The sequence below is a fragment of the Giraffa tippelskirchi genome, chromosome 13 (assembly GCF_054371585.1).
Source record: "Giraffa tippelskirchi isolate mGirTip1 chromosome 13, T2T-mGirTip1v1.2.pri, whole genome shotgun sequence".
Taxonomy (NCBI): Eukaryota; Metazoa; Chordata; class Mammalia; order Artiodactyla; family Giraffidae; genus Giraffa; species Giraffa tippelskirchi.
Window position 1 is genome coordinate 123566119 of NC_137287.1, and position 27937 is coordinate 123594055.

Consider the following 27937-nt stretch of genomic DNA (forward strand, 5'->3'; position numbering starts at 1 on the left):
AAGCTTTCACAAACCCTAATTGCTTCCATACTAAGGACACACGCATTGTCCACGCGTACATTTCTCGGATGAGCCCTCTGACCCTGTCCAACTCCCCCCCCCATCTCCCCTCCCCTGACTGTCTGTCCTCTACAATATTCTGTGCTCGGGTGCTCAGTCATATCCAACTCTTTGAGACCCCGTGGACTGCAGTCCTCCAGGCTCCTCTGCCCATGGGATTCTCCAGGCAGGAATACTGGAGTTGGTTGCCATGCCCTCCTCCACGGGGTCTTCCTGACCCAGGGATCGAAACCAGGTCTCCCGCATTTCAGGCAAATTCTTCACCATCTGAACCACCTGGGAAACCCAAGAATACTGGAGTGAGTAGCCTATCCCTTCTCCAGGGGAACTTTCAGAGCCAGGAATTGAACTGGGGTCTCCTGCATTGCAGGTGGAGCTCAAAGTTACTAGGAATCACAATTCCTCTGGGTACTTAAGAAGGTCAGTGCACCCACTTCCCACCACGCACCTGCTGAACAAGCATCTCCCAGGGAGGGTCTGAAAATCTGCATGTTTAGCGGGGATTACAGGTGTCAATGAAGCATGGAACACCGTTCCAGCAGCACCTGGCTGTTGACGTGTCTGCTAAGTCTCCTGACCCCACCACCTGTGCGTCTAATCAGGCTCCCTTCTGCCTCCAACTCCCTCCCCAGCTCTGCTTCCCTCGCTGACTTTTTCCAGTAGGCACTTCCTCATGCTTTAATTGATATCATTTGATTCCACTTCTCACTTTCTGGGGAACAGTTCCCAGGCCAACCTTTACTCCCCGAATCCTATGGAGCATTCAGCATCAACTATGATGAAAGCAGTTGCCATATTGCCTTATGATCATCTCTCTTCATCAGCAAGATTCTGCCCTTGAATAGAGAGATTGTATGTTATTCATTTTTCTCCCCAGATGTCTAGTCCAGTGCTGGAGAGGTATCAGATGATAAATAAATTGGTTCGGATGTTTTAAGAACCTGCCTGCAATGCAGGAGACCCCGGATCGATCCCTGCGTTGGGAAGATCCCCTGGGAAGGGAATGGCAACCCACTCCCATATTCTTGTGTGCAGAGTCCCCTGGACAGAGGAGCCTGGTGGGCTATATAGTCCTTGTGGTCACAAAGAGTAGGACTTGACTGAGTGACTAACGCTTTTGCTTTCACTTTCAAATGCTTGTAAATTGATGGGATGGAAGGAGGAACACAGGGATGTGCTAAATTGTACAGGCGTGAGGCCGTGAGGCAGTTCTCTGCTTTCTCCTTTAAGCGGCAAGTTCATTTTTTGTCAATTGCCAGCAGACTCAACTTGGAGACTCTGTCACACGTGTCTGCATGGGAAGAGAAATCTGGGCTGTGTGTTTTCTGTGTTAGAAATTCTCACCCTGACAGCATTACCTTCAGAATATATTGGGTGTGTGTGTGTGTGCTCAGTCGTGTCTGACTCTGTGACCCCGTGGACTGTAGCCCACCAAGTTCCTCTGTCCATGGATTTCCCAGACAAAAGTACTGGAGGGGGTTGCCATTCCCTCCTCCAGGGGATCTTCCCGACCCAGGGGTCAGATCGTGTCTCCTTTGTCTCCTGCATTGGTATCTGGAGCTGGGAAGCAACTCTGCCTTACTTATCTAAACACTCCTCACCGTTTCCAGGAATGCCCTCTGGTCCAAGCTTCTGTCATCTCCACAGCCTCCTTGTGGTCCCTCCAGTATGAGGAGCCCGGGGGCTGTGTTCTCACCATGTCCTCTGCTTGAGAAAACCTCTGTGTGTCATATGTGTGGATCATGGCTCAGGCCCTCCCAGAGAGGCCGTGCCTAGCCAACCTGTCTAAAATGTGCTCCTGTCACAAGCTATTCATTTACTTTGCTTTATTCTTTTCTTTTTGAAGTACTCATATAAAAATGTCTGTTATATATTTAATTTTTTTTTAACCTGTCTCAACAATTAGAATTTAAGTGTCATGAAGGCAGAAATGGTTGTTGCTTCGTTTGCTGCTCTTTCCTAGGGCCTGGAGTATTAATACTTCTGCACACAATGTAAGTACTCAATACGTGCATTAGACAGTGTATATAGCAGGCGTTCAGTACACTGAATCCAGGAGGTATATGTTGAAGGGTGCGTATGGCCGTGGCAGATCTTTCCGTGATAACCGAGCAGCCTCACACAAGACACGATGCATACGTATATTCATTAGGACACATCAGATGTCTTAAAGTACATTTTTATATTTATCTATTTCTTTGATGGTGCTGTGTTTTTGCTGAGGTGTGGGAGGCGAGCAGGGGCTACTCTCCGGCCTGTCGTTTGATGGTCGTGGGGCTTCTCTCGTTGTAGAACCTGGGCTCTGGGGCCCGCGGCCGCCAGCGGCTGAGCACGCGCGCTCCGCGGTTGCAGCTCCCCAGCTCCAGAGCTCAGGTCCCGGGGTTGTGCCCCATGGGCTTTGTGGCTCCGTGCGTGTGGGGATTTCCCGGATCAGGAATGGAACCCACGTCTCCTGTGCTGGCAGGTGGATTCCTAACCAGTGAGCCACGAGGGGAAACCGCTTAAAGCGCATTGTAACTGCCCGTCAGCCATGCCTGCGATCGCCGCGCGTCGGGCGCATGTTGTGTTTCGCAGTTGTATGTGTCACTTCCTGGGAAAGCACGTGAAGATTGCCCTCTTCTTTTCCTTCCTCACGAAAGTGGTCCCTGGCTTCCTAGTCACTGAAGCCCCGGCGAGCACAGCTGGGCTTTGTCGTGGGCGGTGATGTTCCTGGATGCAGGTCCAGGCTAGCTTTTCCGGTTCTGCTGCTGAAATCCAATTAAACATCAAATAAGCAAAGGGCTGGAGGTGAGCCCAGAGACGGCGCAGCCCCGGAACCTTGTTCGCTTGGGCCAGACAGCCCCACACTGTTTCCAGCTCTGTCCAGAGCTCCCTCTTTGTTTTGAATTCCTGGAGTGGAGCGAGCTGCCCGTCTGCAGGATTTGATCCTGGGATTGTCTTTTTTTAACTGCCTAGTAACTGTGATATCCAGCACAGGGCTTTTTTTGTTAGCTTCTGGCCATTACTGCCTGTATTATCTTCCTGCCTAGGAGTCTCTGGCTTCATTTTGCTGATGCGCTGGAGGGATTTCTGAACTCTGATCCATTTCTTTTCTATACCTTGATGCTTTTTCCTTGTTTTTTTTTTTTTCCTCTTCTGGGCTATACCTGCAGCAAATACAGCCTTAGCTCTTAGACACTGACTTCCTTTCTTTGCTTTTCTCAGTTTTTCTTTCGGTCTTTGGTGGACCAAATATTTCCTGATTGCAAGAATAAGACACTCCAGAGCCCAGTGTCCGAGGCTGCCTGGGTTTCTATTCTGAGCTCCATTTGTTTGCTCCCTGGCCCTGCTCCTCACACCTCAGTGAGGAGACACAGTCAGGATGACACAGTCGGCATACGATGGCGCCTTCGGTGGCTTGTCCATTTGCTGGGCATGAACAGTTCCGGGACATGCTTGAGCTGCCTTTTCAGAGAAGCAACCCTGCCTTTGAAATTATATTTTTAAAGCTCTCAGATGTCTGGGTCCATATCTCTTTGCTTGAAAAGGAATAAAAGGAGAGAAAGAATGTGCTGGATATATCAAAGCAGAGCACTTCTTTCTTCCCTGGCCGTCCTCCCTGTCTCCAAGTGCTCTGTCCGCAGGGACGCAGTGCGGGCGTGTGCTTTGAACTCGACCAGAGGGGCTGTGTGTGACGCTGGTCAGTGCGGGGTGCTAGTTGGATGAGCCTGGGCTTTCGGGCTTCTCCAAAGTCAGGCTCTGCTAATCCAAAGTGACCAACTTGTCCCAGTTTTCCTGGGGCTTTCTTGATTTTAACACTGAGAATCTTATATCCCAAGCAAACTGGGATGGTTGGCCCTCTGAACAGTTTTGAATGCCCACTGTCTGCCAGCTTGTCCCTTAAGTCTCCTGGTTTGGTCAACCCGTCCTTTTTCCTGGCCTCATCTGCATTTTTCTTCCTTCTGCTTACATAAACCTTTAAAGGTTGCCCTTTCGTCAACGATTTCACATTCAAGCCTGGTCTTGGTTGTCCTGAACTTTTGACCCTCTGTTAATCTGATTTTATTCTCTGACTCGACCTTGGTCTCTCATAGATCCAAAATGAAAATGCGTTTGGAGTGACAACAAACATTGAATGTGGCCAAACCTTGGGGAAGACGCTAACGCACGGAGGAGGAGGGATAGAGACCGCGGGGTAGCCGAGGGCTGCGCCTTCCCCCCGCCTGCGGCCTGAGGAGAGCACACCCTCAGATTTGCCCAGGCGCTGCTAAAAATGTCAGAAGCAGGTGTTTCTTCTTTTTTTTTTTCCTTTTTCATTCTGAGCTTCAAGCTAACGGGCGTTCAGCTAAATCTCTCCCGGGTGCTGAAGCAGTATGTGGTTTAGGATTTCAGGGGTGATTATTGCTGAATGCGTTGTACAGCCAGTGCGCCTGCCAGGCAGATGTTATGAAAGAGTGTGTGTGGGGTGGGGGGCCGAGAGAAGTGGGGTGACCGTTTCTCCTTTACAGGACCTCCTAGAAGCCTATTAAGGCCATCAGAAGCCAGTCACGGAGCTAAATATATTCAGTGTAGTTAACAACACAGTGAGGAGGAAGGAACTAAGAATCCTAGCAGGATCAGCCAGAGTTCCAGGTCAGAGAAAATGTCAGCATCGCCCGAGAAGTTCACTATCCATGGTGACATCCCTGTCCTGCGATTGACTTGTATTGAGTTCAGTTCAGTTCAGTCGCTCAGTCGTGTCTGATTCTTTGCGACCCCATGAATTGCAGCACGCCAGGCCTCTCTGTCCATTACCAACTCCCAGAGTCTACCCAAACCCATGTCCATCGAGTCGGTGATGCCATCCAAGAGTAAAGCTGGACGTCTAGATATTTAGACTTAGAGATTTAGACCTTGGCCTAGGTACATAAGAGAAATGCTTGGTCAGATTCTCTGAGATGACAGAAAGCGTGTTCTTTGGTATGGTTATTTATTCATTAGAAATACGAGTGCTTCCCACGCCCTGGACAAGCCCTCAGAAGAGAATGGAGAACAGTGACAGCAGAAAGCCAGCGTCCCTGCCCTGAGGGATCTCAGGATCCCCGGGAGGGTCAGAGACAAATAGGTGACAAGTTGAAGTAAAAGCACCAGTGGGATGATGCCGGAAAGAGAGGGACCAGGGTTTCTGAAAGCAGACAGTGAGAGAATTGCAACCGGTCATGTGGCTTCCCTGAAAAGTGGAAACCTGGACTCAGATGAACAATACTGAGCCTTGTCCAGCACTTTCCTGATTAATTCTCACATATCAAATTTTGGAGGTGGGCAATTATCCTTTCAAACTGCCTTCACTTTAAGAAGAGTATTCCAGCATTATCTATAATGTCAGGGGATGTGTTCCATCATTATCAATTACCTAAGAAGGACTATTCCCTTAAGACCCCCTAGAATGGAGTTGAAGGGGAGCAGAATTTGTCACCCAAATATGAATCTTTGGCATGAAGCTTCTTTTTCTAAAATGTTATTTATCTTTGGCTGTGATGGGCCTTTGTTGCTGCCCGAATCTTCCTCTAGTGGCCGCGAGCAGGGCCTGCTCTTGAGGTGTGTGTGTGGGCTTCTCCCTGCGGTGGCGTCTCTTGCTGTGGAGCGCGGGCTCCAGGCGCGTGGGCTCGAGACTCGCGGCTCCCATGTGCAGGGCACAGGCTCGATGGCTGTGGCGCTCGGGCCTGGTTCGCCGCTGCACGTGGGACCTTCGTGGATCAGGGATCAAAGCCGTGCCTTTCATTGGCAGGCAATTCTTTACCACTGAGCCACCTGGCATAAGGACTTTTTTTAAAAGGCTGATTGTTTTTGAGAAATAGCAGACACAGGGGAAACTGAGAAGTTGTTACCCTTTTAAGAGAAATTTGCATTTATTGGGGAAATCTCCATTTGTGAGGATGTCTCCCTCTCTGTCCCAGGATGTCTAAATCTCTAGAAACTCATCAGTAGGGAAGACGAGGGCTTTACAGGACAGCCACGCCCTTGTCTCCTCTGCTTTCCCTGCTGACCTCTCGTCATGACTCTCCCGCTTCCAAGCTGACGACGGCGTCTAAGGCAATGAGTTGGGTCTTTTCAGAGGGCTACTCAGTTTTCCTGAGCTTCTCTCATCTCCATAGGAGGTGCACACATTGTTAAACTTATGCTTGTTTCTCTCCTGTTAATCTTTTATTACAAAGGAGTCTTAGCTTAGGACTTGGAAAGGTACTGGTAGGGGTTTCCTGGTTTTCCTTCCCCACAGAGCTTCTCTCTTGAACCTCTATAACCTTGCCTACAGATTCTGCAAAAGTTGTTGCTGTTCAGTCGCTTAGTTGTGTCCAACTCTTTGCGATCACATAGACTGCAGCACGCCAGGCCTCTCTGCCCTCCTGTATCTCCAGGAGCTTGCCCAGATTTGTGTCCATTGAGTCAGTGATGCCATCCAACCGTCTCGTCCTCTCTGCCCCCCGGCCTGTTGCCCTCAATCTTTCCCAGCATCAGGGTCTTTTCCAGTGAGTCAACTCTTCACATCAGGTGGCCAAAGTATTGGAGTTTCAGCTTCAGCATCAGTCCTTCCAATGAATATTCAGGGCTGATCTCCTTTAGGATGGACTGGTTGGATCTCCTTGCAGTTCAAGGGACTCAGGAGTCTTCTCCACACCACAGTTCTTTGGCGCTCTGGCTTCTTTATGGTCTGCAAAAGTACAAGTCCTGCAAACACTAAAGCTCAGATGTTGCTTGAATGAGTTTATTTATCCTCAATATACAGAGTAGAACATTTGGCCTAGCGAGGTCAGGCAGTGTGCCCCTCGCTAGTCAGAGGCAGAGGCACGGTTAGAGCCGAGCTGGCTGTCTCTCGCATCCTCCCAGGGAGGAAGCGGGGCGCCTCGGGTCTGAGGGCGCAGCCAGCGCACAAGCTCGTCCCGCAGGGCTCGCTGCTCACGGCCTCGCACGTGTGTCCTGGAAGCACGGCTCCCGCAGCGCTGCGCTGGGGGCCTGTGTGTTCCCGCTAAAAGCAGGATCCAGGGAGGGCCCGCTCATTCTCAGGAGAATGGTGTTTCACAAATGGCAGAGAGGGGCCGCAAGACATCAAACCTGGCCTCTCAAGACCGTCTGCCCTGCTGATAAAGCTACAGACAGGCGTGTCCAGCCTCCCGTCTCAGACCTGACATCCCCGGCTCCCGAGTGCTTGCGCGCCCACAGTTCCTCCTGGAAATCTCAAAAGCATCTTCTGAGAGCCGCGCGGCGCCAGGAACTTTCATCCAGCACAGGCACAAAAGCTGGAAACCTTGAGGCTTCGCCCACACGGACTAAATTAGATGCTTTAGTGACTTGCGGCTGCTTAGAGAAAACAGTTTACATAAGTTGCCGAGCTGTTGGAGGAGGGTGGGGAGGGCGGTTCTAAATTTTTTCTTTTAAACTTTCTCTTCCCTTTAGCTTAACAGCTGCACAGGCCTCCAAGAGGCCAACCCTTTTAGTAAATCCCACGTGTAAGGTTCCTGACTCCAGCTGCCCTGATCTCAGGCTCCCCTCAGGGGCCCCGGGAGGGCGGGGCCCGCGGAGGCCGGTCTCTGCCTCACACTTCTGGGCCCTGGGGGCGGCGGTCATGCCAGCTGCTTAAATGCTAAAAGCATTCAAGGTTTGACTGAAGAACTAGGCAGCTCTCAGAAGTATTACCCTGCTTTCCTTTGATGAAAATGGACCCTAGAGGACCCGGATGATGGCACACAGCAATCACAGACACGCACACATACATATAGTACACACATACATGAACGCATGCACACGTGAACATGCAAAAAGACACAGATACATACAGACATAGGCACACATATGCACACATACATAAGATTGTGGGGAGAAATGTCAATAACCTCAGATATGCAGATGACACCACCCCTATGGCAGAAAGCAAAGAGGAACTAAAGAGCCTCTTGATGAAAGTGAAAGAGGAGAGTGAAAAAGTTGGCTTAAAACTCAACACTCAAAAACCTAAGCTAATGGCATCCGGTCCCACACTTCATGGCAAATAGATGGGGGAAATAATGGAAACAGTGAGAGACTTTGTTTCTGGGGCTCCAAAATCACTGCAGATGGTGATTGCTGCCATGAAATTAAAAGACACTTACTCCTTGGAAGGACAGTTATGACCAACCTAGACAGCATATTAAAAAGCAGAGACATTACTTTGCCCACAAAGGTCCGTCTAGTCAAGGCTATTGTTTTTCCAGTAGTCATGTATGGGTGTGAGAGTTGGACTGTAAAGAAAGCTGAGCATCGAAGAATTGACGCTTTTGAACTATGGTGTTGGAGAAGACTCTTGAGAGTCCCTTGGACTGCAAGGAGATCCAACCAGTCCATCCTAAAGGGAACCGATCTTGAATATTCATTGGAAGGACTGATGCTGAAGCTGAAGCTCCAATACTTTGGCCACTTGATGCAAGCAACCAACTCATTGGAAAAGACCCTGATGCTGGGAAAGATTAAAGGCAGGAGGAGAAGGGGATGACAGAGGATGAGATGGTTGGATGGCATCACCGACTCAATGGACGTGAGTTTGAGTAAGCTCCAGGGGTTGGTGATGTACAGGGAAGCCTGGCGTGCTGCACTCCATGGGGTCACAAAGAGTCAGACACGACTGAGCAACTGAACTGAACTGATATATTTATTAATTTTATCTAGCTTGGTTTTCAGAGAAGGCAATGGCAACCTACTCCAGTACTCTTGCCTGGAAAATCCCATGGACAGAGGAGCCTGGTGGGCTGCAGTCCATGGGGTCGCTAAGAGTCGGACACGACTGAGCGACTTTACTTTCACTTTTCACTTTCATGCACTGGAGAAGGAAATGGCAACCCACTCCAGTGTTCTTGCCTGGAGAGTCCCAGGGTTGGGGGAGCCTGCTGGGCTGCCGTCTATGGGGTCGTACAGAGTCGGACACGACTGAAGCGACTTAGCAGCAGCAGCGGCAGCAGCAGCAGCTTGGTTTTATTATTAGTTTTGAAGAGGTGATATGTGTATAAGATAAATATTCCGAACGGACTTGATTATTTTTCACATTAGGAGTAATTCTCCCTCCTTCCCTCCCATCACACCCAGTTTTCTAGAGGTAACAACATGGTGAATTTCTTCCAAATTTTTCCAGAAATATGTGTCTGTCTAAACATAGCTTCCCATTCTCTAAGATATATTTTATGCACATACAGTAGCATGTAGACATAATTACGCACCTGGATTTTTTATTTAATAGTATACCTTTGAATATTCCACTTCAGTGATGATGACAATGGTGGTGGTGATGGTGGTGATGACACAGCATGTGTTCCCACGTATATAATAACATTCTAAATCCGACATAACTCTGAGTTTTAATCCTTGCAACGATCCTTACTATAGCTCTGACTCCATCCCCCAAACCATTCTGCAGCTTCGGCTCTCAGCCTGAAATCACTGCCTCTTACTTGGGGGGGGGGTGCCTTATTCTTTTTAAGGGCTGCATAATATTCCTTTAAACAGATGTATCCCACTGACATATCTTGTGTGCTGTTAATGGTGTCTTAGGGTTATTTATTCTATTTTTTTCTATCGCAAGCAGTGTCTCAATCTTTCTACACTTCACTGCATACCTTTGAACTTGTGCTTTGTGTATGTGTTTGTAATATCAATTAATCAAGCTGTAATGGCTGCATTTTAAACACCAAATGCTGATTTTCTTCTTACTGAGAAGAGAAATCAAGAAGACTTAGTGAAATAGGCATTTCATGTATCTCTACTCTTGCAACCAATTCATGGCCCCATGAAGTCCAAGAGCTCACTAATTATTTGTTAAGTGAATTAAATAAGCAAAAGCTGCCATTTTTGAATTATACACAATATATAAAATCCTTTGATTTACTAGATGTCATTAAATTTATAGAAACATTACCCTTATTCTATACATCAGGAAAGGAGACACACAGTCTCAGAGATAAGAAGGAGCAGTGAGTGTCATCTTTGAAATTCAGCTCTCTGGAATCCAGAGCCAGACACTGTTTCTTCCAGATCCGCTCTCAGGATTTGACTCAGGGAATGCTCCGCTTTGTCTCCACTTGCATAGGATGAATGCTGATTTGCAAGAGAAAATATTGGACACAAGAATCAGTAAGACTGAAATGATACCTAACATGCCTTAAATGCTTATTACATGAGACATGTTACCAAGCTTTCTGAGGACAGTCACGCTAGGAGGCTCAGTCTACTGCTGTTGCCATTTTAGATTAGAAAAAGAAAAATGAAGCTAAGCAAACTTTAGTAACTTGCCTAGTATCACAGGAACTGGTAAGGAAGGAAGACTCACCTCCGGATGGGACTGTCTCTAGAGCCCCAACGTCTTAAATGCTACTTCTCTACTGGAGACTAAAATAAATATGACACAGATTCCTTTGAAGACCTTGAAGATGGTATGGATCAGTTGTGCTATATCCCAAATGCATCTTTATTTCCCACGGTTTCCTGTCCTTGATTTTCAAGAATCTTCACTATTCCTCTTGGGGAATCTGTCTCAGCTTCTAGTATAATATGAGCTCTCCTACAGTGACTATTCAATTGTTTAATAAATATCTGTATTTTTTAAGTGACAAACTCACCAGAATTGGCCATTACTTAATAATCACAAACACCAAGCTTATGAATATTTCATGCTCACTCATTTCTGCTGAGACTGTAAGCAACCCACATTTCTATAGCTACAGATTATGCAGGGAACAATGGAAAACATATGTTTTGTGTGTTTTCTTTAACAATTTGGTGATGGAAGAACACCTGGCGGTGTCGGAAATGATGTAAGAAACGGTCGCCTTGTGTCGTTTGAGTGCTTGAAATAAAAATCTCAAATGGCAAGTTGTAATCCAAACCACAGTAATTATAGAAGACTGTATAAAAAGGTATGCATTTGAAATTCATAAATCTAAATGAGTCTATCTGCAAGTAAGTAAACTTTATTCAATTTTCCACAGCAACTACCCATCAACGCCCTCACCCAAAATACTGCAGACACTGTACTGCTCAAATGTTAAAAAGTTTCAAGTTCGGGATTCAGTTGTTTCTTTGCTGTCTCCTGTTTTGTTTCCATCAGTTAACAGTGGAGTTGTTGTGCTGTGAGAGAGGAGCGCACAGCTGAACGCAAGTGCAGAACAGTGAGCCTGTGAAGGACGGGGTACAGGAAAGGTTCCTCCAAGAGGAGTGTTTAGATCTGACGGCGGGATCCCGAGGAGGTGACGTGGCAGGAAGGCAGGTATGGAGGAGGTGACAGACACCAGAAGAGCCCAGGGGAGAAGCAGGGCACTTTCTAGAAGCTGGAGAGAGCCAGGGAGGCGATCAGTTCAGTTCCGTTGCTCAGACGTGTCCGACTCTTTGCGACCCCGTGGACTGCAGCACGCCAGGCTTCCCTGTCCATCATCCATTCCTGGAGCTTGCTCAAACTCATGTCTGTTGAGTCCGTCATGCCATCCCACCATCTCATAGCTCAGTGAATGAGAGGAAGAGCAGTGAGAGATGGGCGGAAGCCAGATCCTGCAGAGACCAGCAGACCGTGAATAACAGAGAATGTGAACATCTGCCCAGGGACGGTCACGAGCCATAAAGGGTGAGAATCTGGGGAGAGACACGACCTGAGTCCTTTTTATAATGCTGGGGATCATTCCAGCTGCTAGGTGCTGTGTGCGTGGTGGAGAGAGGGGATTTGGGGCACACTTGCCTTAGTCCAGGCATGTCTGAAGAGGTGGATCTGAAGGTCTGAAGGGGTGGATCAGAAGAATGAAAGTGAGCTGGAGAGATGTGCTTGGACTTGAGAGCCATTGTGGACATGAGATACACGGACAGTGATGGATTAGATGTTGGCAGTGAAAAGAGGGAGTGTCAAGAGTGACTTGGAGATGATGATTCTGCAGCCTGGGGAGACTGTCACTCTGGGTCAGACTTCATAACATGATTTCAAAATTCCCTATTTCCTGGGAATCTGTAGCAAGAAGAGAAAAGCATGTGTACAAAGGACCACTTCCAAACTATGCTTTGCACCGCCACACTTTTTAGCTACATCGTTGTGTCAAGGGGTGCTCTTCCTGTTGAGGTCACCACTCTATTCCCAATGGCTGCTGTGATCCCTGGGCAGACAGCAGGTCTGTTACAGAAGGCGAGCTGGGCTCCAGTCTGGCACGTGAGAGTCCTGGGGAGGAGGCTGTCCTTCCCTTCCCAGTCTTTATTTCTTTCTGAACTTGTGCCTAAGTTCCTCATTCATGGACTGTTTTATGGAGCTAGGTAAACTGATAGTAAAGTTCATATGGAAAAACTAATATGTAAGCAGAGCCAGGAAAAAATACACTTTGAAAAGTAAAAAGTTCTGATGGGGGCTAGTCCTAACAAACATTAAAACATACTACACGGCCTCTATGGGTAAATCAGCGTGGGATGGATACACAGATAGACTGATAGACCAGTGAATGGGGCTTCCCAGGTGGCTCAGTGGTAAAGACCCACCTGCCAGTGCAGGAGACACCAGAGACTCGGGTACGATCCCTGGGTCGGGAAGATCCCCTGGAGGAGGAAACGGCAGCCCACTCCAGTACTCTTGCTGGAGAATCCCATGGACGGAGGAGCCTGGCAGGTTCCAGTCCACGGGGTCAGTCCACTGAGCGACTGAACACACACTCGCCGCCCAGGGAAACAGAGCAGGAAGCCCAGCAGAGCCCGAGATCTTTGCGGGAATTGAGGACATGATGAAGGTGGCATCTCAAGGCACTGAGGCAAAGAATGGCTTTTTAATCAATGATATTGGGACAACTGAGTAGCCATCTGGAAACTGATAAAATTGGACCCATATTTCACACCATGTAGAAGAATGCACTCCAAATAGATAAGGGATCTAAAGTAAAAATGTGAAACTATGCAAGTACTAGAAGAAAACAGGGGTAAATTCCACTTCAGCCATGGTGGAGAGAAAGCCTTCCAACTATGACTCCAAATCCAAAAGTAATGCAAGAAAAGACTGATAAATTTACTACAGTAAGAGAAAGAAGTTACATAGGGGGAACCCCAACAATAACGTGCGTGAAATCAAAAGATCACTAAAAACTGCAAAACAATATGTATAAAATACACCCCAATAATGTCTCCAGTAGATTAAAATCTCCTAGAAGTTGAGACACAAAGGGGAAAAAAGCTGATATTTTTAAATGTCAAAGAACAGGGACAGGGTTCTGATCAGTATCAGTTCACTTCAGTCGCTCCGTCGTGTCTGAGTCTTTGGGACCCCATGAACCACAGCACACCAGGCCTCCCTGTCCATCACCAACTCCCGGAGTCTACCCAAACACATGTCCATTGAGTCAGGATGCCATCCAACCATCACATCCTCTGTCGTCCCCTTCTCCTCCTGCCCTCAGTCTTTCCCAGCATCAGGGTCTTTTCCAATGAGTCAGCTCTTCACATCAGGTGGCCAAAATTTTGGAGTTTCAGCTTCAATATCAGTCCTTCCAATGAACACCCAGGACTGATCTCCTTTAGGATGGACTGGTTGGATCTCCTTGCAGTCCAAGGGACTCTCAAGAGTCTTCTCCAACACCACAGCTCAAAAGCATCAATTCTTCAGCGCTCAGCTTTGTTTATAGTCCAGCTCTCACATCCATACATGACCACTGGAAAAACCATAGCCTTGACTAGATGGACCTTTGTTGGCAAAGTAATGTCTCTGCTTTTAAATATGCTATCTAGGTTCGCCATAACCTTCCTTCCAAGGAGTAAACATCTTTTAATTTCATGGCTGCAATCACCATCAGCAGTAATTTTGGAGCCCCAAAAAAAAGAGTCTGACACTGTTTCCACTGTTTCCCCATCTATTTGCCATGAGGTGATGGGACCAGATGCTATGATCTTAGTTGTCTGAATGTTGAGCTTTAAGCCAACTTTTTCACTCTTCTCTTTCACTTTCTTCAAGAGGCTCTTCAGTTCCTCTTCACTTTCTGCCATAAGGGTGATGTCATCTGCATATCTGAGGTTATTGACATTTCTCCCAGCAATCTTGATTCCAGCTTGTGTTTCCTCCAGCCCAGCGTTTCTCATGATGTACTCTGTATATAAGTTAAATAAGCAGGGTGACAATATACAGCCTTGACGTACTCCTTTTCCTATTTGGAACCAGTCTGTTGTTCCATGTCCAGTTCTAACTGTTGCTTCCTGACCTGCATACAGGTTTCTCAAGAGGCAGGTCAGGTGGTCTGGTATTCCCATCTCTTTCAGAATTGTCCACAGTTTATTGTGATCCACACAGTCAAAGGCTTTGGCATTGTCAATAAAGCAGAAATAGATGTTTTTCTGGAACTCTCTTGCTTTTTCGATGATCGAGCGGATATTGGCAATTTGATCTCTGGTTCCTCTGCCTTTTCTAAAACCAGCTTGAACATCTGGAATTTCACAGTTCATGTATTGCTGAAGCCTGGCTTGGAGAATTTTAAGCATTACTTTACTAGCGTGTGAGATGAGTGCAATTGTGTGGTAGTTTGAGCATTCTTTGGCATTGCCTTTGTTTGGGATTGGAAGGAAAACTGACCTTTTCCAGTCCTTTGGCCACTGCTGAGTTTTCCAGATTTGCTGGCATATTGAGTGCAGCACTTTCACAGCGTCATCTTTCAGCATTTGAAATAGCTCAACTGGAATTCCATCACCTCCACTAGCTTTGTTCGTAGTGATGCTTCCTAAGGCCCACTTGACTTCACATTCCAGGATGTCTGGCTCTAGGTGAGTGGTCACACCATCGTGATTATCTGGGTCATGAAGATGGTCTAGTGTTTAGGACGGGACACTTTTACTTCCCGGGTTCAATCCCTGATCTGGGGACTGACACCCCACAAGCTACACAGCACGGCCAAAAAAACTTCTCTGCAATGTATGAAGAACAAATCACTCATAATTGTGTGTGGCTCAGTCGCCTCAGTCGGGTCCAACCCTTGGCGACCCTGTGGACTGTACCCTGCAAGGCTCCGCTGTCAGTGAGATTCTCTAGGCAAGAATGCTGGAATGGGTTGCCATGCTCTCCTCCTCACTCATGATTAGAAAAATGAAAATTAAAATACTGACTCAGAATTCATCACCTTCACAATGGCACCGATTTAACAGTACATTCTGTTGGTGAGGATGTGGGAGATAGGAGCTCTCAGACATTGCTGGGGGATGCTGACGGGGATTTGGGCAAAATTGAAGAGAAGGACACACGCGTGTACCTTTGATCCTGCAGTTCCTCTTCTGGAAGTATGCTCTGAAGGTGCACTCCCAACCAGATGAACATATATATACCCAAGGCTGTCCATTACAGCATTGTCTGTCATTGCAGACTTTCGGGGAGAACCTAAATGTCCATCCGTAGGAGAGAAGTCGATAAATGGTGTGCGTCCACAAATATGAAGTGTTGTACAACTGTAAGGAGAGCAAGGGTGAGTTCTACAGGTAGATTCAGAGGGATTTCCAGAAAATCCGATGAAGGAACAAGAGCCCAGTTCAGAAAAATACCTGTAGTATATTCTTCAAGTAAGAAAAAAAGGCTGTCAGATATGCACAGATCTGCTCATTTGTGCAAAGGAAATGCAGGATGGATAAATAAGGAACTAAGTAGATCCCCTGTGGGGTGGGTGAGGGAAGGGCGGAAAGAAGCTGAAAATGGGAGCAGGTAACGGGAAAGAAAGGAGAGACACTTCTGAGGAAGTGTCTGTGCTTTGACGTTCAGAACCAGAGTCACGAAACACACACCAAAAAGTAAACACATAAGCAAAACATCTGTTTATAAGCAAAGTCAAGCAGGATGGGAGGGGAACCCAAATCTTGTGTGTAAGTAGCAATAAATGAATGTGATTGTGTCACAAACGAAGGGGTAGAAGAAGAAGCAACCCAAGGAACTCTGGGAAAGAGAATTTTAAGTGGATGTTATAAGGCCCACGGAAGATAAGAACTGTTTTAATGCCAGTCTTGACTTTGTAAATCTGTTTCTCAATGTGTGAGCAATTCTAAAGTAAATTTTTTGCCTATATGAGGATAAAAAATTGTAACTATGTGAAGTGATGGATATTAACCAAACTTACTGTGATGGCCAATTCACAAATTACTTAGCAGTACACCTTAAACTAATACAACGTTATATGTCAGTTATCTAAGGGGTGTGTCTGTTGTGGTTTTGGAAACTAGATTGGCAAGACTGAGAGAAAACTGAGACAGAAGTAGAAATATTAGTATCAACCTCGGGGTCCAGTTCATCTATGATCTGAGGGGCTGTTTTTTTCCCACTGCGCATCATTTCCTGCTAACATCACAAATAGGCTTTCAGTGAACATGTTTGTTATAAGAGGAAAAAGGAGCAGATATCATTTAGAAGAAAGAAACTTGGGATGATTAAGAAGGAAAAGTGCATTCTCACAGTATTTGGCATGACCTAGGAGTTAACAAACTTCCTGTAACAGTGGGTAGTCAGTAAATACGGCTGTGTGGACCACGAGGCGAAATCGAGGGTATATTAGGAACTTTCATCAAAAGAGAGAAGACAGAGTTTGACAAGTCTTGGGCAAATTTAAAAATATTAAAAAATAAGTTTGTTCTTATTAAATAGCAAAAGGTTATTATTATATTAAAATGTAAACATATAATTTTTATAATGCTCAGCTAATAATTACAAGAATAAAATTATTGTTTGTGAGTGAGATAGCATTAACTGATTTTCAAAGTCAGTGTCCCCGGTTACACTCCAATTAAAAAATAAATTAAAAAAAATGAGCAATGAAACTTGAAAACAATAAAACAAAACAGCTAGTGTCCCTATCATCATAGAGATTGCAAGTGAGCATCTGTAAAAATGATCAGTTCACCAAAAACAGGTAGCTAGGAGGATTTTTCCCCAGGGCATAGCTTGCCAACACCCCCTGACCAGGCCCGTGCCTCCCAGCTTCACCTCTGCCATCCGCTCCCCTGCTCACTCTGACCCAGACCCAGCGGCTTTCTTTCCATCCCTCCAGCCCCTCGGGTCTCCCCCTGCTGCTGGGGTTGGAGGGGTCTTGACCCCTCTCGTCGCCTCTGCCAGACACAGTCGCCAGCTCAGCACTGGATCAGTCACATCATTTAAATCTCAGGTCAAATATCAGTTTCTTTGGGAGGCTCACTCTGATCACCCCGTCTAAGTTGCCAGCCCCCAACTCAACCACTTTCTATCACCCAGGGTAAAGCCTTTGTGGTCTCGTCACCCTGTGATGTCACACTTCTGCATTTGTTGGAAGCGTTTCCTGTTTGCACCTCTAGCTTGAGGTCCATGACACAGAGGGTTCATGCTTGGTTCCAGCTAATGAATTAACCATTGCTTGGCATGTAGTGACTTCCTAATAAACACTTGAATCAATAATGATTGCAAACAGGAAAAGGGGATTCCTGTAGCCCACATAGCGCATGTGCAGTGCAACGAAAGCTGGGCAGGAAAGACACAGCAGTCACAGTGGGGGTTTCAGACATGAAGAATGTCCCTGCTGTTCTGTTGGGATCCTGAGAGAAAGTGGCTAGCTATAACCTTGTGATTGCTTGGTAAGAACGTCCATTTCACGATTGTCATTACCTTAGTTTAGGTCTGGAATCACTGCTAATGGTTCACCTAGCGTACACCTTGACCACTGGAAGCAAATGAACATTGGATGAGATAGACATTCACACCAACTGGTCTGCATTCCACGAGAGCTACAAAAAGAGCACAATGAAACATTCCTATCTAAAATGGCGTGACCCTGCTGCTGCTGCTGCTGCGTCGCTTCAGTCGTGTCTGACTCTGTGCGACCCCATAGACGGCAGCCCACCAGGCTCCCCCGTCCCTGGGATTCTCCAGGCAAGAACACTGGGGTGGGTTGCCATTGCCTTCTCCAGGCGTGGCCCTACAGCTTCCCAGATAATCAGGGTTTCTGAGTCATATGTTTGTCACTCTGTTAAGTTGTGTCCAACTCTTTGGGGTCCCATGGACTGCAGCACGTCAGGCTGCCCTGTCCTTCACTATCTCCTGGAGTTTTGCTCAGATTCATGTCCACTGAGATGGTGATGCTATCTAACCATCTCATCCTCCATCACCCCCTTCTCCTATTCCTGCAGTCTTTGTCAGCATCAGGGTCTTTTCCAAGAGTTGACTCTCTGCATCAGGTGGCCAAAGTATTGGAGCGTCATCGTCAGTCCTTTCAATGGATATTCAGGGTTGAATCACTAGGTAGTCATTAGCTGGGAAGATGTGACTCAGTAGGTAGAAAGATTTATAAGATCACATGTTGGTAGCCAGTGTCTCTGAGACTAAAAGATTTCCTATTCTAAATGGAATGGTATTCTAAGTGGAGACGGTAAAATGCAAATGACTGAGTATCAAATTTTAGTATAAAAGCTGCTGGGTATACAGAGAAATGAGAAGGAAAAGGGAAGCTGGAATTAGAAAAGATTCTAAAATTATAATTGTCACAAGCTTAGGGGAGAAAATTAGCCATCTTACCAGACACTGCAGTGAGGAGAAAGCTTGTAAACTAGATTTATGGGAAAGCAACCGCAACATAGACAAAAAATAAACAGGAAAGGACAAAGTCAAGCACCGCTTGTAACTAACCTTGGAGAGATCAACTCTTTGATGGATTAAGTAGGCTACCTAGAGTACGTGTCTGTCTAGTGATGATTAACTACTGAATTGAAAACAAATTTATGTGTAGTTTAGGACACCCATTTGCAAGAGCAACATATATTAAAACTTTTATAGAAGAACCCTTTATATGAAAGTCAAATAAGGAAAACTTTTGCTTCCCCTCAATGAAGTCAGTGGGGATGGTTCAAAATCATTAGACAGCTTGCTTTCTTCGAAAAATTATATGAATCGTTTAAAAATTGTTTCATAAATACCAAGAATAAGACAATATCATCTACAATCCAATTTCCCTACTATTCAACTGACTACATTGCCTAGGCAATGTTCTTCTCTTTGTTTTATGCATGTAAAATATTATATAGTTATGATAATAGCTATCAAAAATAATTTTAAATTCTGTATATTCCTACTGTATCACAAACATTCTTACATTGCTGTATTGTCTTTATTGTTCTCATTTTTTATGACAACTGAAGAATCCATATTACCAACGCATGACTGTTCATTTTTATATTTTTTCCTAATTTTTCTTTATTAAAATATTATTGAAGTTTTATATTGTTTTTGAAGGGAATACCTTTTAAATTTATTGTTTTATCACAGACTAGTTTGAAAGTAAAATCAACACAAGAAGAGAATTACTCGCAAAAGTTGTTCTGAAAACACCCATGTTTTATTTATGTGCATCTTCAATTTCATGTCATAAAAAAGTATAGAGAGGACATTGCATTCTGTACTTTGCATTAACATTATGCCCAGAATACTCTGTTTCTATTCAGTGATCTTTTTGTACTCTCCGCACGCGCTGTGCCGTGCATTCGGTTGTTCTCTTCCGGTGATTCACGTGCTCTGAAACCAGTGCTTTCATGGCCTTGGGTCCTGGTGCGTCACCTGCCTCCCCCCTGAAATGTACTGCACGAGGGCAAGGGCCGTCTCTGCAAGGCCTGGGTGGTGCTGGACGCAGATGGGGTCCTCAGTCAGTAACTGGATGAATGCGTAAGTGAAAGTCACAGTGGCCGCAGAGTAAGTGTAGAGCCAAGTTTTTGTTTGTTGGTTTTTTATTTTTAATTTTTATTGGAGTATAGGTGATTTAAAATGTGGTACAGCAAGTGAATCAATCAGGCATACATATATGTGTATATATAAAGAAAGCTGAGCACCGAAGAATTGATGCTTTTGAACTGTGGTGTTGGAGAAGACTCTTGAGAGTCCCTCGGACAGCAAGGAGATCCAACCAGTCCATCCTAAAGCAGATCAGTCCTGAATATTCATTGGAAGGACTGATGTTGAAGCTGAAACTCCAATACTTTGGCCACCTCATGCGAAGAGTTGACTCAATTTAAAAGACCCTGATGCTGGGAAGGATTGGGGGCAGGAGGAGAAGGGGACGACAGAGGATGAGATGGTTGGATGGCATCACCGACTCAGTGGACATGGGTTTGGGTGGACTCCGGGAGTTGGTGACGGACAGGGAGGCCTGGCGTGCTGCGTTCCATGAGGTCGCAGAGTCGGACACGACTGAGCGACTGAACTGAACTGATACATGTATCCCCACTCCTTTTTAGCTTCTTGTCCCATGTTGGTCACTGCAGATTGTTGAGAAGAGTCCCCTGTGCAGGGTCTCGTGTTGAATCCCGGAGCCCTGACTGCAGAGCTGTTCTCTGACGCACAGTGGGAGGATGGCCCACGTGCCGCCGTCCTTCCTGCTGTTCCCTCAGTGACACAGTGCGCGTCTCTTGAAAGGTCTATAACTTCTGTGGTTGCAAGGGACTCACAGTAAATCTTCCCAGCCCCTCCAGAGAGGGGAAATTTAGATCCCCAAGATCTAGCAACTAAGAGCAGTCTATGGATGCTTAGCTGTTCTCAACTATAAATATCATGACACACTATTTTATGACATTGTTTTGTAATATTTTAGTGTTGTAATAGGATGTGAGCTTTGAAGTCACTTGGCAGATGACATAATATCAATTTTGTGAATTCCCAGCTCATAACCTTGTGCAAATCACTTGCTTCTTTCTGCCAAAGGTTCCTCTTCTGCAAAATGGGGGAAAATAATAATGCTTTTTCAGATGATTGTGGTGAGAACTGAGGATTAGGTAAATTGATATAAAAACAACTATACAACTATGTGTCTGCATTTGCTTATATTTGGGGTACTGATTTTATATGTAGAAAACATTCCATAAATATTACCTATCATCATCATCATTATCATATAATGGTCATTTTTTTTTTTTTTGCAAATACAATTAACTTTCAACTTGTAGAATTAAAATACTGGAGTTCACAAAGTATTTCCTTTACATAAATCAGACACATTCAAGGCTATTCTTTGACTGTTCCTCTCATTTGCATTGTACTCTGTCTCTTGACTGAAGAGAGAAGGATGACCAATAGTTTGGTGGAAAATGGTGCATAACTGTGGCTTCGAACATGCAAATGCATCATTCATGAGAATGTCATAGTGTGTGCTCAGCAGGGGTGGGGGGGAGTGTGGGTGTTAAGTGCTGCTGCTTTTGACTAGAAGAACCCCAGGGGCCAAATTATGTAAATTCCTATTGCACTCAGGATAGTATCCTGACAGCCAGTGGACATAATAAATGTTGCTGATGTTGTAATGAAGATGCTTAAGTTTCTGATAAAATGACTTCTTTCTTCAGATGATTGCTTTAGGACCAAAGGCTTTCCTTGAAGGTGAAGGAGATTTATGTTTTTACCTAGACTCATGAATTAAGTGCAAAAAGAAAAAAAAAAAAAAAACCCACCCATGGCAAAGACCCTCCTCTCGGACGCAGGGGCGCTCACAGGCTCTAGCTCATTCTCTCTCACAGGCAGCACCTGCTAGAAATCTTTTAGTAAGAAACATGACTTATCACACTGACTCTCTTCCCACCTTTTCAGATTTTTTTTTTTTCTTTTCTTCCAAATGCTTGTCAAGTAATGATGGGCTGGTAAAATCTGCACGTGTAATTTTGGTCAAGAAGATAGTCCATTGTGTATGGATATAATCCCATAGCAAAGGTTAAAAATGTCATCTACAGTAGCCTCACCATAGACAGAGTGGCCAGGAGCAGCTCTGCCATGGTCACGTGCTTCAGAACCTCAGTGGTTTAACCATGAGAGTGTATTTCCTACCCATGCAAATTCCATTCTAGTCTTTTTTTTTTTTTTAATAAATTTATTTATTTTAGTTGGGGGCTAATTACTTTACAATATTGTAGTGGGTTTTGCCATACATTGACATGAATCAGCCATGGGTTTACATGTATTCCCCATCCTGAACCCCCATTCTAGTCTTGTATCTCTTCAGGGCCACTGTCCTGAAATGCTGACTCAGAGATTCACATTCTTCTGTCTTCTGATCCCAACATCTCGTTATCTGGGTGTTCATCCTGTGTGATCACTACTAGAGGGAAAGATCGAGCCTATAGAATTCACATCCATTCTGTGGTGCCTTGGCTTATTGAAGACCACAGACCAAAACTGTGGTCTTGATGCCCCACCTAACCTCAAGAAAAGTGGAAAAGGTTAGGGGGAGTGTCACAAATATTTATGATCCTTAAGAGTATAAAGACACAGTTATCAAAACATATTCTGAGAAATATCAGAGCTATAAGATATTCTGAGGGCCTTCCCAGGTGGCTTGGTGGTAAAGAATCTGCCTGCCAAAGCAGGAGGCCCAGGAAATGCAGGTTCAATCCCTGGGTTGGAAGATCCCCTGGAGAAGGCAATGGTAACCCACTTCAGTATTCTTACCTGGGGAATCCTATGCATAAAGGAGCCTGGCAGGCTACAGTCCATGGGGTCACAAAGAGTTGGAAAAAAATATAAAAGACCAGAGGCATCCAGTTAACTAAGACACTGTTGCTAATGAGACCCGCTAAGTTCCCTACTTAGAAATTTTCAGTGCACATTAGGCTGTTGTCAACTCTGAGAAACCATTCTACAAATAGGCATGATTATCTTTGTTTAATGCAGTTTTATTTTTCAAACTCGATTGACCGTAGAATAATTCTTTTCACAACACCCATGAACCTAATGTCCCATTGAACTCACTTTAGGCAAATATTCCATTAGGCATCTTGAAATACTAAAATGCAAAGCCTAGTGGGCACTTTATACATATTTATTGCTGGAACATTACAAGAATGAACGTGGTGTCACTTTTCAGAGTCAGGGACACCCATTAAATCAAATTTTCCCAGAACCGAAGTTCTGTGTGACACCAGCCCTAAAGTTGAAAAATAAAAACCCTGGGTCAAGCAGCTACCTTTTGCTTGTAAGATGCTACACGCCGTTTCTGATGGGTTTTCTTGGTGCTGGCTCCCCCCTGTGCTGACTTGAGTGTTTTTTTTCTGCATGTCATCAGCCACAGCTCATTTGCCCAAGATTTCACAGTGAAATCATCACGGTGTTTTGCTCAGCATGTACCATCAATCCCACACTTCCCTCCACATGGGACTTTAGGAATAGAAACCCCGCCTTGTGATGGAGAGAAGTGACATTGTATGTTGTATAAGCCGTGATCTAGATGGAGTTCCGTGCTGAGAACCTTGAAGGCTTAACATAGGGAGAGGCAGCAGCAGAGGCTGAGCTCATGTTCACATTGCACGTCATCCAGTGCAGCGAGGTTCTGAGCAACGCTCAGGCGTTGGAACAATAGCTGACGGTTTGCCTTGAGTCCCGAGACTGGCTGGTTGTTGGCGGCGAACCACAGAATCTGGTTGGAGAAAACAATATGGAAGCAACCCTCTTTGGCATCTAATTTTCTGTAATCCAGAAGGGTGGTTATACTGAATGATAATACACAGAGGAAAGATTAAATATAATACAGTGTTCACACTCTGCATCAAGTTATTCCTTCTGGCACCGTGGAGGCGAGTGGTTGGCACTGGCCACTGCCAGGAGGCGCTAAGTGAGTGAGTGTTGCTGAGGATAGAGGCGTCTGTGCGGAAAATGACGGTAACGAACTGCTTGTGACGCTGTGAAAGCTCAATGAATTTGACTAAATACAGATTGTGGAACCGTTTCCTGGACGACCATTGGACACAACCGTTTGTGCTGAAACGAGCTCTCTCCCAGTGGCGGATCTGACAGGGAAACCGCTGTTTCTGCTGCCAGTTTGCTGAGCATCTTGACAAAGAGGGTGACCGAGGGAAGAGCAACAGCCCTGCCCTCCCGGCCTGCCACGGCCAGCAGGTCTCCACGCGCAGATGTCCAACTGTGTGGGAAGGTTTGCCAGGCGGGGCAAGAGGAGCAGGATGACACGCCATCCTAGCCCTGGAGTCAGATGCATGTCAGGCTTTTGTGAGGTCTTACCCTGTATTCGCAGTGACCACACTACCTTATTAGATCAAGGTATATACTATACAGCTTCTCTAGTGTGGATCAGGTGGGAACGACGCAGTGGTCACAGAGCCCCTGTCTGTAGGAAGCCTGCACCCTCACGTCGAAGGTGCAGATAGGAGATCAGAATGGGGACACGTAAGATGAGGTGACCCTGCGCCGGGCGGGGCTCCGGGTCCACAGAGTTAGCTCTGGACACTGCCTTTCCGCTCCTGACAATACAAATGCAGAAACGGAGAGTGATCGTGTAGAAATGTCTAGCCGTTTGACAGTCATACTGAACCTCACCTGAAACAAATGGATTTTGCATCATTTGTGCCTTTTGAATTTTTACTTTTCTGGTAAGGTAATTCTTTTTTTTTATTATACTTTACAAAAGTTCTGTGATGGGTTGGGCATTTCACTACAGACAGTGTAAGAATGGGGGCTTCCCTGGTGGCTCAGCTGGTAAAGAATCTACCTGCAGTGCAAGAGACCACCTGAAAGGCAGGAGACCCAGGTTCGATCCCTGGGTCAAGAAGACCCCCTGGAGAAGGGAATGGCTACCCACTCCAGTATTCTTGTCTGGGAAAGCCCATGGACAGAGGAGCCTGGTGGGCTACAGTCCGTGGGGCTCCAAAGAATCAGACATAACTTAGCAACTAGACCACCACCACCAGTTTAAGAATCAATGAATTGGAGTTGCAGGGGCAGATTTAGTCTGCATTTCTTACAAGATTCATGGTTTTTAAGACTAATACTAAGATGTCTACCTTTTGGTTTTCTCAACATTTGATAAGCAGATTATATCACTATTAAATAACTGGATATACCAGGAACCTCTCACATAAACTATTGCAAAAGAAATAAAATATTTAGATAATCTATACCCACTTACTTGCACTTTGCACAAGGAGAATGATCGATTAAGTTCAATATTGTAAAAGAATGAATTTAGACCTCCCTGGTGGTCCAGTGGTTAAGAATCTGCCTGCGGATGCAGGGAACCTGAGTTCTATCCCGGGTCCAGGAAGATCCCACATGCCGTGGGGCAGCTGAGCCCATGCACCACAACTACCAAAGCCCGCATGCCTAGCTAGAGCCAGTGCCCTCCAACAAGGGAAGCCACCCCAATGAGAAGCCCGCACTCAACAGCAAAGAGTAGCCCCCACTTTGCTGCAACTAGAAAAAGCCCGCGTGCTACAAGGGAGACCCAGCTCAGTCACAAATAAATGAATAAATATTTTTGAAAAAAGAGTGACTGGCTCAGGTGACAGCCAGCCTTGCTTCTTTCCTGTATGCAGTTTATGCAGCAAATATTTGTTAAGCATTAGCCATGTTGCAGACATGGTTCCAACTGCTGAGGCTGAGCAAGTGAATAAAAATTGTCCAAGCTCCTGCTACAGGAAATTTATATACAACTGGGGCTAATCTGAAACAGAATAGTTATAATTAAAAAGTAAGTATTGCGATCAATTTACGTGTCTCAAGTTATCAAGTGTGCAGTTGTAGTCCTGAGTTTGTAGGAGCTAGAAGTTTAGAAATAATTGCAAATAAATACACTGAAGGCAGTAGAAAGGAGTGAGGTTACCAGAGGAAAGAGTACAGATAGAGAAAAGGACGATGGCATGAGGAGGTTATAGAAGGAGGAGACCCTGGCCAGGGGGACCGAGGAGGGGAGGCCAGCAGAACGAGGCGGGTGGGGTTTGGAGCCCAGTGAAGCGGGCCAGAGAGGGCGCGTCAGCTGTGCCAGGCGCTGCTGGGGGTCACGGCCGAGGGGCCCTGGGACCTTCCGAATCAGCAAGTGGAAGTGGAAGTCACTCAGTCACGTCCAACTCTGCAATCCCATGGACTATACAGTCCATGGAATTCTCCAGGCCAGAGTACTGGAGTGGGTGGCCTATCCCTTCTCCAGCGGATCTTCCCCACCCAGGAGTCGAACCGGGGTCTCCTGCATTTCAGGCGGATTCTTTACCAACTGAGCCACCAGGGAAGCCCCTGGATTCAGAAATGCGGAGCTTATGGATGATCATGAAACAAAGCAATTGTGTGCAGAATGACAGAGACAAAGTCCGATGGAAGTAAGTTGGAAAGAGCCCAGCCAGAGATGAATAGGAGAGGGGGAACAAAAACAAGTTTCTTCGGGAGTTCTTATCCCAAGGGAGCGAATATACGGGGCAATCACTGGCAGCAGAAGTGGAGTCAAGAGAGAGATTTTATGTAAATTCTACGAGCACTTCTGGGGAAAACATCAAGTAAGTAATAGACAGGTCATAAAGAGGGAAGACGCACTCCAGTGTGGACTCATGGAACTAATCTGGGACCATAAGTAATGGAGCTGCTGGACGTGAACACGGTCACAACAGAACCCTCTAAGGCAAGCACGGGAGCTGATGTATGACTTGCTTGTCTGATTTCGGGGCTACACATTTTAAATTCTGTAAGTGGTGCCTACCAGGCAAATTGCACAGACGTGTGTTTGCAAATGCAAACTCCTTTGTAATCATCATTGAGCAATTTGTACAATCACACATTTCTTCACTCAAGTAATTAATACCGATACTTAAATACTAAATTGATAGGCTCTCTTGCTTACAAGCTCTTCACATTTCAGCTGCAATTAAGAACCAGCAGAGACAATTCTTTAAAGGAATGGGTGCAAGACAGCGTTCTGTAGTCTCTTCTGTCCTCAGTTTTGCACTGATGTGTATTAACTAAAGTAGAAGTAAGAGCAACAATACACTTTTCATTTTTTTGCCTTTCAGAAATTTTTATCCTAATGAAGGAAAAGTAAAATATGGCACATATATTTATTCTATAATATAATATGATATAATACAATGTTACTTTAGCAAAATATATAAATACATAAAATTATGTAAATGAAATTATATTATACAATACAAAAGAAAATATTAAAAATACATAAAATTATATATATATCTGCCAAATGTGTGTATATATGTGTATATACTACATGAATACATTATAAAATATATTTGCTTATGTATACTTACAACATATATATGCACACATATGCACACCTTTGACAAATATATAATACTTTATATTTTTCAGTATTCTTTGTATTTATATTCTGTATTTTGTCAGTTTGCATTCACGTGTGCCCAATCACTCGGTCGTGTCCGACTCTTTTGACCCCATGGACTGTGGCCTGCAGGCTCCTCTGTCCCGGGGGTTTCCCAGGCAAGGATACTGGAGTGTGTTGCCATTTCCCCCCCCCAGGGGATCTTCCTGACCCAGGGATGGAAGCTGCATCTCCTGTGTCTCCTACTTTGGCAGGTGGATTCTTTACCACTTGAGCCACCAAGTTTATATGTTGCCATATTTTGTATATAATACATAGTATATTTATATATCATGGTACTCACTTGTATATTACCATCTCAGAGGCATAACATGAAAGGAAAATTTTGGTCAGCTGTTTCATTGTTCGTTGCAGATATACCTGGTCAATGGATTGTTTATTTCAGTCATGCTGGGTCCTAGACTTCTTCCCTATTGTGACATTTCCTTCCTTCAGAGTCTTGGATAAAGCATGTCTTCTTGACTACTTTGGCCTGGAAGTGACGTATATCCCTTCTACTCACATTCCGTCAGTGAAAACTAGTTGTAAGGCGCCTCTTAGATGCAAGAAGCCTTGGGGACTACAGATATGTTTACTCTCTTAGCCTTATCTCATTACTCTTCTAACACAACTCTCTGCTATGTCAGGAAACCATGTCAGTCTGGGGGCCGGCCAGCTATCTACTACAGGAAATGAGCATTTCAAGGTCAAAGGCAATCATTTCAATATGTGTTGCTCTTTGCCTGCATGCTATTTGAAAGAATTTAGAGTTCTTCTCCAGTAGTCATGTGTGGATGTGAATTGGACCATAAAGAAGGCTGAGCATC

General features: G+C 45.3%; 1 long non-coding RNA gene across 1 annotated transcript in view; it reads left to right on the top strand.

Annotated features, from left to right (window-relative positions):
* LOC145532423 (uncharacterized) overlaps positions 1–27937 on the top strand; it is a 600217-nt gene that overhangs the window by 483335 nt on the left and 88945 nt on the right. The window lies entirely within an intron of this gene.